This window comes from Venturia canescens, unplaced genomic scaffold (genome assembly GCF_019457755.1).
Source record: "Venturia canescens isolate UGA unplaced genomic scaffold, ASM1945775v1 PGA_scaffold_15__1_contigs__length_3012046, whole genome shotgun sequence".
Taxonomy (NCBI): domain Eukaryota; kingdom Metazoa; phylum Arthropoda; class Insecta; order Hymenoptera; family Ichneumonidae; genus Venturia; species Venturia canescens.
The window spans coordinates 2,935,001-2,945,000 of NW_025108584.1; positions in this window are offsets into that span (position 1 = coordinate 2,935,001).

The window sequence follows — 10,000 nt, forward strand, 5'->3', positions numbered from 1 at the left end:
AAGTCCCATGGGAGCTCCCCCATCAGCACCGTCATCGCCTCCGTAGAGACGGTGCGGCATACTGAGAGCGCGGCGAGGAGGACCGGACGCTGGGCCCTGTTGAGCAGGACGCGCGCCGTCGCTCTTGCCCTCACAAAGCCCCCCCAAACGGAGGCGCCGTACATCGCGCACGGGACGAAGAGCCCCCGGTACCAGGACCCGATGGTCCGACGCCGGAGGCCCCAGTCCTGCCGCATCACTCGCCGCAGTTGATACACCAGGGAGGTGATCTTTCCCCGGATCTCCCGCAGGTGCGGCCAAAAAGTCAGCCGCTCGCCTACGAGTATCCCCAGGTACCGGACCTCCTCCCTGTACGGCACAGCGTCCCCGTCCAGGAGGACTCTGGGGTGCCTGTTGCCCGCGAAACTTCCGCTGAGCACCATGGTCACGGTCTTATCCCTAGAGATTTCGACCGTGGCACTGACACCCCACTCCCTCACCATCTCGAGGGACTGCGTCGCCCGAGCCTCTACGCTCCGGCGTGTGTCCCCCGAGGAGATCAGGAGCGTGTCATCGGCATAAGCGACAACCTCGATCTCCGCGTCACGGAGCCGCCGCAACAGGGGGTCCAGAGCCAGATTCCAAAGAATAGGCCCCGACATCGACCCCTGAGGGCAGCCCCGAACGACGTCCAGCTCAACACGACCAAACCGAGAAGCCATGAACGCTTGTCGGCCGCTGAAAAAGCTCCGCCAGACACCCAATTCGGGACATCCGGCGGCGCCCAGGATCCCGAGGATCGTGTCCCAGCTCAGGTGGTCGAAGGCTCCCCTAAAATCCACAAACGTTCCGAGTGTGTATTTCTGGGGAGACTCCTGAACCACCCTCATGGCCAAGTGCCACGCGTCCTCGGTGCTCCTTCCAGCTCTGAAACCAAACTGCCGGTCCGAGAGGGAGTGAACCTCTCTCGCCTCCAACCTCCGGACCAAGATCTTCTCCAGCAGCTTGCCCAGCACCGAAAGGAGGCTGATCGGTCGATACGACCCAGCCTCGTCAGGCGGCTTCTCGGGACCCTTGAGAATGGCCACGACGCGGGCGCTTTTCCACTGGGGTGGGAACACTCCAGCTTCCAAGCAGCCGTTGTACATGGCCAGGGTCAGGTTCGGGGCGTACGCAGTCAGCGCCCGGACCATCTTGACGGTGATCCCGTCCGGTCCAGGCGCGCTGTTCGGCTTCATCCTTCTCAGGGCGAGGTTCATCTCTACCGGCGTTATGGGGGCAGGAGGATCAGGCACTGGGTGGATTACCTCCTCTCGGGGCTCCCGCTCGGGAAGCCTCGGGAAGAAGCGCTCCAGAAGCGCCCTGGCACTTGCTTCCCATGAGGTAGCAAGCGCCCCTCCGACCCTCACGCCGCCGATGTCGACTGGGCCCCGCCGGCCCCTGAGAATCCTATAGACGGTTCCCCAGGGATCCGCGTTGCCCACCTCGCCCACGAAAGCCCGCCAGTCCCCTTCCTTCTTTTCGAGGACCAGGCGATGGTAGCTCCGGTACAGCTCTCTGTAGGCCCCCCGGAGCGCCGCCTGGTCCTCTGGAGGATCCTCTCGCCTCCGCGATCGCTGCAGGGCCACCCTGCCCCGCCTGGCGAGCCTCCTCGCCGAGGTCAGCTCCCGACACCACCAGCGGGATCTCTTTCGCGGCCCCGTGCCCGCCGCCTCCAGCCGAGAGTCGTTCACGCCTTGAATCAAGGCCGTGACCGCCTCAGCGAAGGCGACAGGCCCGCCCGCCGCGAGTGCCTCTCCGTCAACGCCCGCCGCAGCCTGTCCCAAGGCGGCGCCATAAGCGCCCCAGTTCACGCCGGCGGTCCGCCACCTGTGAACAGGCAGCGGAAGATCGGCGTCTCCGTCTCTCCGAAGAAGGGTCACACAAATCGCGTTGTGGTCCGAGTGCACCAGATCCGGCAGGATTTCCCACCTCGTCCGGTACACGCGGTCAACACCCTTCGCCAGAGTGACGTCGACATCCGACCTACCCGCAGGCCCGTCGAACGTGAACTCACGGGACGGTTCGTTCAGGACCTCCAAGTCGCAAGCGACTATGAAGTTCTCGAACTCCCCACCCCGCGCCTCGTTCTCGGCTCCTCTCATGCGGTTCTTGGAGTGCCACAGGCGGGACACGGCGTTCGCATCCATGCCTGCCATCACGGGAGCCTCTCGCAGCTGGGTAAAAACCCATTCCAGATACTGGAAGTAGCTGTCGAGCGGCGCCCCGTGGCGGCAGTACACGGAGCATAGGTACATAGTACCAAAAACACCGCGAACCCACACAGTAGCACCCCCTTCACCGCCAGGCACGGTCACCACCGTGGCGTCGAGCGTCGCGTCCGAGAGGACCACGGCCGACTTACCGTCGCCGCTCTGAAAAACCCGCATCCAGGCCGGGAGCCCCGCGACGACGCCCCCCCGCCGCAGATAAGGCTCTTGCAGCAGGGCGGCGGCGTAGCGGCCCTCAACGAGGACCTGGCCGAGCTCAGCCATCACCCCCCGGGAACGCCGGCAGTTTAACTGGAGGACCCGGAGTCTCTGTGACTCCGGGTCGCCCAGCCCACCGGCAACTACCGGCTCAGGGTGCTGGCTAGCCATTTCGGTCGTTCGGCTCGCCAGTTGGGGGGGCCCTGGGGCGGTCCCGCTCCCCGGCCACAGCGGCCCTTTCCAGGGCGAGCTCCTCCTGGTAGAGGGGGCACGTGCCGTCCAGCGCGCCATGGGCAGCGCCTAGGCCGTGCTCCCTGCAGTTTGTACAGCAGGGAGGGCCCCCTCTCGCCGGGCAACCGGCGGCCACGTGGCCATCACCGGCACACCAGCCGCACGTCACCGCGCGCTTGCGGCAGGACGCCGCCGAGTGGCCGAAGCCGAGGCACCGGAAGCACCGGTCCGCCTCGACGTAGTCCCGAACGGCGCACGAGTGCCAGCCCAGGAGGACTCGCCCATTGCGCAGCAGCACAGTCGCGAGCTGAGGCTCGGCCTCCAACACCCACATGGAACTCCGGGGGCCAGGCCCCCTGCCGTTCATCTTCCGGCCAACCCTGACCTTCTCGCGGAACTCCTGCTCCGAAAGGTCAGGGGCGTTTTGGGCCCGGATGGCGGTCAGAACCGCAGCCTCCGTCTCGCCCGCCGGTACAGCGACCACCGCGACCTTAGTCCGGGGTGCCTCCGGCGCAGCAACGGTCAGGCCACCCTCGCGGATGGCCTCGCTCGACCTGAAGAACTGCAGTTCCTCCTGCGTGCGGGTCTCAACCAGGACCCCACCCTGAACGACTCTGACACCCGTCACGCAGACGTTCGCCTCCCCCGGGTTCACGAGGGCCTTCAGGCGGTCCCTGACCGCCGTGGGCCCCATAGAGCCAGCCTCCGCCGCCCTTATAAGGACGGCGTTGGCCGGGGGCGCACGTGGTGGCCGCCTCGGCGGGCGCGGTCGAGGGGGGCGCGGCGCCGCCGCCACCTCCGCCGGTCTCGGCTGAGCATTTCCGGGGGCCGGTGCCCCCACGGCCTGCGCAAACGTGAGCGGGCGCCCGGGGTTCACGGGAGCTACGGGGCGCGGGCCCGGCCCGGCATTTCCTGCCCCCGCGGCCACCTGGCGCACCAGCAGCTCGGTCGCCGAGTGCAGCCCTGCGCACTCGCCCGACAGGTTCTCGACCCGGCCAGTCACGGCGACGAGGAGGGACATAATCCCCTCCACCCTGTCGCCGATGAAAGACGCCGAGGTCTTCACCACCTTGTTCGCCGGGTCCGTCACGTGGGCCCTGATCTCACCGACCAGCTGCTCGGCACGCGCCATCAGCTCCACGGGGCTGACCGTCCTCGGTGGCCCCTCGCCGCCAAACGCAGTCGGTGGCACCTGCACACCCGCTCTCGGCATGGCCGGTGCTGCAGCGGCACCCGGCCGCTGCGCGGGACGCCCAGTTGCAGAGGCTCCCTCCGGCGCCCTCTTCTTCGGAGCCGCCTTCCACTTCGCCTTCCTGGCCTCGGGTGGCTTCGCTCCCGACGTTACCCCGGAGCCCGTGGCGACGCTCTTCGATCCGGTGGCGATGGCGAACGATTTCGCCGACCGAGAGCCCGCATCGTCGCTTAGCTCCATGTCGGCGGACCAGTCGGACACCGCCCCGTCCGACACCACACCGCTGCGGCCTTCATAGACCGCCCTTTTTCCGGCCCGCCTCTTCGAGGCCACTTTCTTCCACGAGGCCGGACCCGGCCGCTCGCTCGTGGCGGTCTCTGCCGCCGACGAGGATCCAGCCGAGTCAGACAGTGGCGGCGCTTTCCTCTTCGCCCCTGGTGAAGCCGGCGGACCCATGGGGGTACCCTTACCGGCCACCAAATCTCTCCCCGCCATCGAAGCGGCCGCGCCGGCGCCGACGACAGGCCTTTCTCTCTCCCTCGCAACTCCCTCTCCCGATGTTTGGGTCGTGGGCAACCCAGTGTCCGTGCGCACCTTTTCATCTTTTCTGATTTCGGACATAATCATAAAAGGATGGGGCTTTTTCGGAGGATCCCCAGCTCGAACTCCCAACTCACACCGCCTAAAACTCATCCTCACCCGCTGCCCAACCCAGAATGCTGACCCCAGCCGGTCCCTAACTGACCATGCCCCATAGGGACAGGGTCAGCCGGGCCCAACCGAGGCCGTCATCCCGGGCTTATGGCCAAGGGCTCGAACACCCCAAAGAGAACCACCGACCGCGGTCCCCCCCACGGCGTCCACGGCTTGCTGCGGCGTGGCCTCGACGGAGACAACACCCGGCCCCCCTGCAGGCCCACACCCTGGAGCCACCAGGTCCTGCAGGGGCGACACGAGCTTTTTACACGCGTTGCTACGGGGCAGCCCACCCGGGTAGCGACTCCCGAGTCGGGCCCCGGTACGACCGCGCGGCCCCTGGGCGTGCGAGACCCCCCATCCGAGGGGGCCTCCCAGGTTTCCCGTTGTACCCTCGCCGCATTCGCCAGAGACACCAAAGGGGGGACGGCCGGAGGACCCCGAAAGGGCACCCGAACCCAAGGGTTTGTGTTGCTCTTAGTTGGAACCTCCCCGCCGGCCCGCACGGCTAAGCCGCTCGGCCCGGACGGATCATTGGAACACGAAGCCCCACCACCATCGACAAGGTGGCAACACATCGGGGGGAGTAGATAGGGACAGTGGGAATCTCGTTAATCCATTCATGCGCGTCACTAATTAGATGACGAGGCATTTGGCTATGTTCCTGTACGGGGGACTTATACCCACACCGTATACTTCCGATGATGATCCTCATCGTAGGGTTCCTTGCGTTCAAAAGATATCACCACATTTTTATTCGAGCTTTGGGTCTTGGAAAAATTAGCCCGAACGGAGTTCGTATCAAAGTACGACTTTGCGGATCTTGGCCATTCCTCTGAATGTTACCGGGAAAGACCGCGTGGAGGTGTCCGCCCAGACCTAAGCCTGGCTCCGCCGCCGTGGCAACTGATAGTTGTTCAGTGCCTTACGACTCGCACCCTGCTTATTCATGTATTAGCAGTGGGCTTCCTATCTTATACGCTGCGTCAATGTTCGTCAAAGGTTACAACACGAACAGATATATAAGTTAAATAAATAAATAAATAGACATATAAATGGGACGTCTCCCAGAATAATTTAAACATGCAGCGTTGTCCACTAGAGAGAGCACAGGTATTGATCGATAGAGTGCCCGTCTCTCGGACTTTGTCAACGTAGTCAGTAATCGATAAAGGCATTGGCTATCTCTATGGATGACCTTAGGGCTATCATGGCAATAGTTTGCCTGTCCTTCTTGTTAATGCCCAGTTCTTCAAGCGCCTTTATCGTTTTCCTCGGTAGTGTCCCTCTACTACCGACTACGATCGGCAAAACTTTGCCTTTCGGGACTCCCATTCTTGTGGCCATAAGTATCGCCGTCCTCGCGTACTTATTCTTCTTTTCCTTCTCCGCTTCGGCCAGAAAGGCCCCCTTTTCGTACCGCACGGTCACGTCCACGACAATGGCTTCCTCTTCTTTCTTGATCACCATGTCCGGCTTCTTCAACTCGTTTCCCTCGTTGACCGTCGGCTCGATCATCACGTCGTATGTCCTGCTGACTCGATCCGCTATGAGGTTCTTGATCTTGTCATGCCTCATTATTCTCGCAGGTTTCGTGAAAACGCATTGGCCAATTATATGGCCAAGGGTTTCCGGTTGCAAGTTACAGCGTCGGCACAGCGTAGGAGCATTAGCGGTTGTTCTGCTAAGGACCACTCTCGTACCGAAGGTGTTTGTCCGCATACGAAGCGCGTCGAGGTATCGTGATGACTTCAGGATGCTCGGTCTTTTTAGCCAGCAGTTGCCATATTTATCCCCTTTGAAGTCATCAACGCCCTGCCCTTGCGATCGGAGGTCCCTCCAAGCCTCCCTTTCTCGCTCTCGAGTCAGATTTTTAATCTGCTCGTAGGCAGCCTTTGTTCTCGGCCTTGTTACTCGTAGACCCGCAATACCCCGGTCTACTCGTTTTTGGAACTTTGCGTTCCTTTCGATCTCTCTTAGGATCGGGTCGTCAGACTCGGCGATGGTAATGCCGCTCTTGACAGTCAGTAATTGAACCGCCCTTGCAATTCTTATTATACCGAGGCCTCCATCTCTCTTGGGCGTGTAGAAGAAACCCCTGGCTGTAGATAGCGGAAGTTTAAGAATCCTCTTAACTTGTACTCTGATATTATCGTCTAGGACGTTTAATATCGTTGCCGCTGGTGGGCTAGCGGTCAGTTCGTACATAAAATGTGGGATTATGTACGTTGCCAGTATATCGATCTTTTGGTATGGCTTGAGACTTAAGCTCTGGAGATTCCTTATCGCCTCCATTATCTTGGGGATCTCTTTGCCCCTCTGTAAGCCTGTCCAAGGCCCGAATCGCGTACCAAGGTACTTGAACATTTCATCAGCTTCAACTGCCGGGATTTCCTCTTGTCTAACGTTCAAGTTAGGGTTGCGCGTGTACCAGGTGTCTCTCCCTGATACAATCTCAAAGCTTGAGCACTTTGGTGCTGACAGACTCATTCCTAGCCTTTCTAGGTAGTCGTCTAGTTTGTTCACTTTTGCTTGTGCCGTTTCGGTGTTGCCACCTAAGAGCACGATGTCGTCTGCAAAAGCTAGCACCGACAGATCTTCCTCGCCCATAGCTATGCCACCTCCCTCGCGGTCAAGACTGTCGATTATGGGGTCCATTATTAAGTTAAAGAGTAGTGGAGATAGAGGGTCGCCTTGTTTCACCCCTCTTCTTAGTGTTATCTCTACTCTTTCTTCTTCCGGTCCTTTTATGGATGTACTGCAATCATTGTACATCTTTACAATTAGGCCAACGACATGCTCTGGCACTCCCTTTCTCTGTAGTGCGTTCTTAATTGCACTGTGTGGCACGGTGTCGAAAGCTTTCGATACATCCGCAATCATGACCACACCTCCGTGGAGGCCTTTCATAGTTTCAATCGCCTTCTCCAGGATCAGGGTATTCGCGCGGCAGCCATCTTCGGCCGTAAATCCTTTTTGCCTTCGTGACTGCTTGACGAAACCCCTCAGCCTTTGATCAATTAGGCCTGCGAATGTTCTACCCACTAATGACCCGACCGTAATTGGTCGCCAGTTCTTAATGTCATTGTGGTCCTTCCCATCTTTTGGTATGAGCGTGGTACGGTTTTTGCTCCATGCTTTTGGGAAGATCGCGTGTCGTATCAATATGTTAAATAGGACCGTCAAAAGTTCTGCAACCCCCTTGCGGTTAATGTGTCCCTTCTTGATTCCGTCTAACCCTGCCGCCGATCTGTTTTTCACCCTACAGATTCTGGCTTTTACTTCGTCAATTTTGATTGGCGGGAAGACTTCGTTAATTTGACGCTTCTCATCCATTCCTTCTTCGACAATGAAATCGGTCGCATTAGGACCTGTCACTCCCCAGAGCTGCCCATAGAGCTCATTAATGGCCTCTATTGCAGGAGGGTCCTTTCTTTTCTCAGCGAACGAGAAGTCTCCTGAGAGAGCAATTTCTGCAAGCCGTTTAGGACATTGCTTGTACATTTCTTGGCACCTGGCGTATCGGAATTTCCGTACCTGGTTTGCCGTTGCTCTTCCGTCTCTTCTTCGCCTTGGCTCTTCTCTCCTTCTTCTTCTTTCTTGAGCATTGCGCCGATTTCTCTGCTCGCCATTTGGCTGAGCTTTGTCCACCCCGATTAAAACGACGTTTAGCTCGTTGACGAATGCATTAATCTGGTGCTCGAGTGACTCTTGAGCGTTTTTATGCTCTTGCCAGATTTGTTTGAGCCTGTTCGTGCTTTCTCGGAACTTATTGTTCTCATTTGGTTCAATGGCGAGTATAAACTCGTCCATGGCCGTTTGCCATTCGTCAATGGACTGATCGTCCTCTTCCTCTTGCGTCGTCAAGTTGTTAAAAGTTAAATCTAGGGGTTCTTGGGTTTCCTCCGCGTCATGAAAAACCTCCTCCTCTTCGTCATTATCGGAGTCGCTGTCAGAAACGATCTCAATTGCTTCTGGCACATCTCTTGGGATGCGTCTTCGTTTTTCCCCGATCTGTTTGAATGTTTTGTTGGGCAAAAACCGTTGTATTTCCTTATTAGGAAAACGAGCATTTCGAAATCTCTCATCTAGCTCGATGAGGAGTGCGGTTTCTTCTTGAGACCACACATGGGCAGGTCTTCCGCCTTGGCCACGTTGCCGATTGGCTTGTGCCTCTCTTTGCTCATTTCTTGCTCGTGGATGCTCGTGCCTTTCGTGCTGCGAGAGCCCTACTCTGGTGTTAAAGGACCTCGCACAATGATCGCACTTGTGTTGCCGGTCGTTTGCAACAGGAGCGCCCGGACATTTTGGCCTGTGGCAGTCCCAGCTGTGCTTACTTGGGCACTTTCTACCACAAAAATGGCAAATAAAAACCACCCTCAAAAGAGGGTGGTCTTTAGCCATATGCTCGTTTAGATCTTTTAAGTTGTTAAAGATTCTTCGACTGCCACGTCGAGCACATTTACTACATCGCGTGTTTGCCTGATCGATGGGTACAACGATCTCCAAAGTTTCTCCTCTCTCATTGTCCGAGTTCTCGCCTGGGTCGTCAACAACTGTTCCCTCACTAACGGGAGTACCCGCTCTGGTTCGATTGGAACGTGATCTTACCAGTCCGAGGCTTAAATTATTTGCTTGTGCCATTATTTTGTTCCTTTGGGGTGTTTTGCTAAGCTTAGACACTAATGTACCAAATGATGAGTCGTTTGCCTAGATTGCCATAGAACGTCATAAGTAAGTCGTACACTGCTCAAGTGTGACTTATGAGGCGTCGTAATGTCGCTACGATATGTTATTCGCCTTATACAAGTATAGTTTTCATCGGACTATCCCGGTGAGCGGACTTTCCGCTTGACCTCTCAGTACGAGACTAGTGGTCTTCATTCCCCTTCGAGATTAATATCCCCCCAAGTGTAAAACACTGCATATACCGTCGATAGTGCCCTTGGCCTGCAGCCACTCGGTAAATAGCACGCGATCTTATGCGGCCTCTTCGATGCTCGATGTCTTGAGTATCTCCTCAGTTCATTGGGACTTAGCGTAGTAGTCGATGGATTGACGCGCATTGCTTGTCTTAGAAGAATTTAGATTCGACGCGCATTGCTTCCTTCGGGCACGATAAAATGATCTATTCGCCCCATACTACTTATCTCGAAGTACTGATGCTTTATGCATCTATAAAATCGGAGGAGCCCATGTGGCGGGACATCACTCCTCCGGATTGGTTCGGCAGCCCTCCTCTTTGCAGACTCGGACCACGTCGCCGGTTCCGGTCGACCAACTGGGCTAAAGCGGGGTCGTCACACCCGAGCGGGAAACTTCGCGTTCAATGCAGGAGAACTAAGACTCTTAAGAGAGTCATAGTTACTCCCGCCGTTTACCCGCGCTTGCTTGAATTTCTTCACGTTGACATTCAGAGCACTGGGCAGAAATC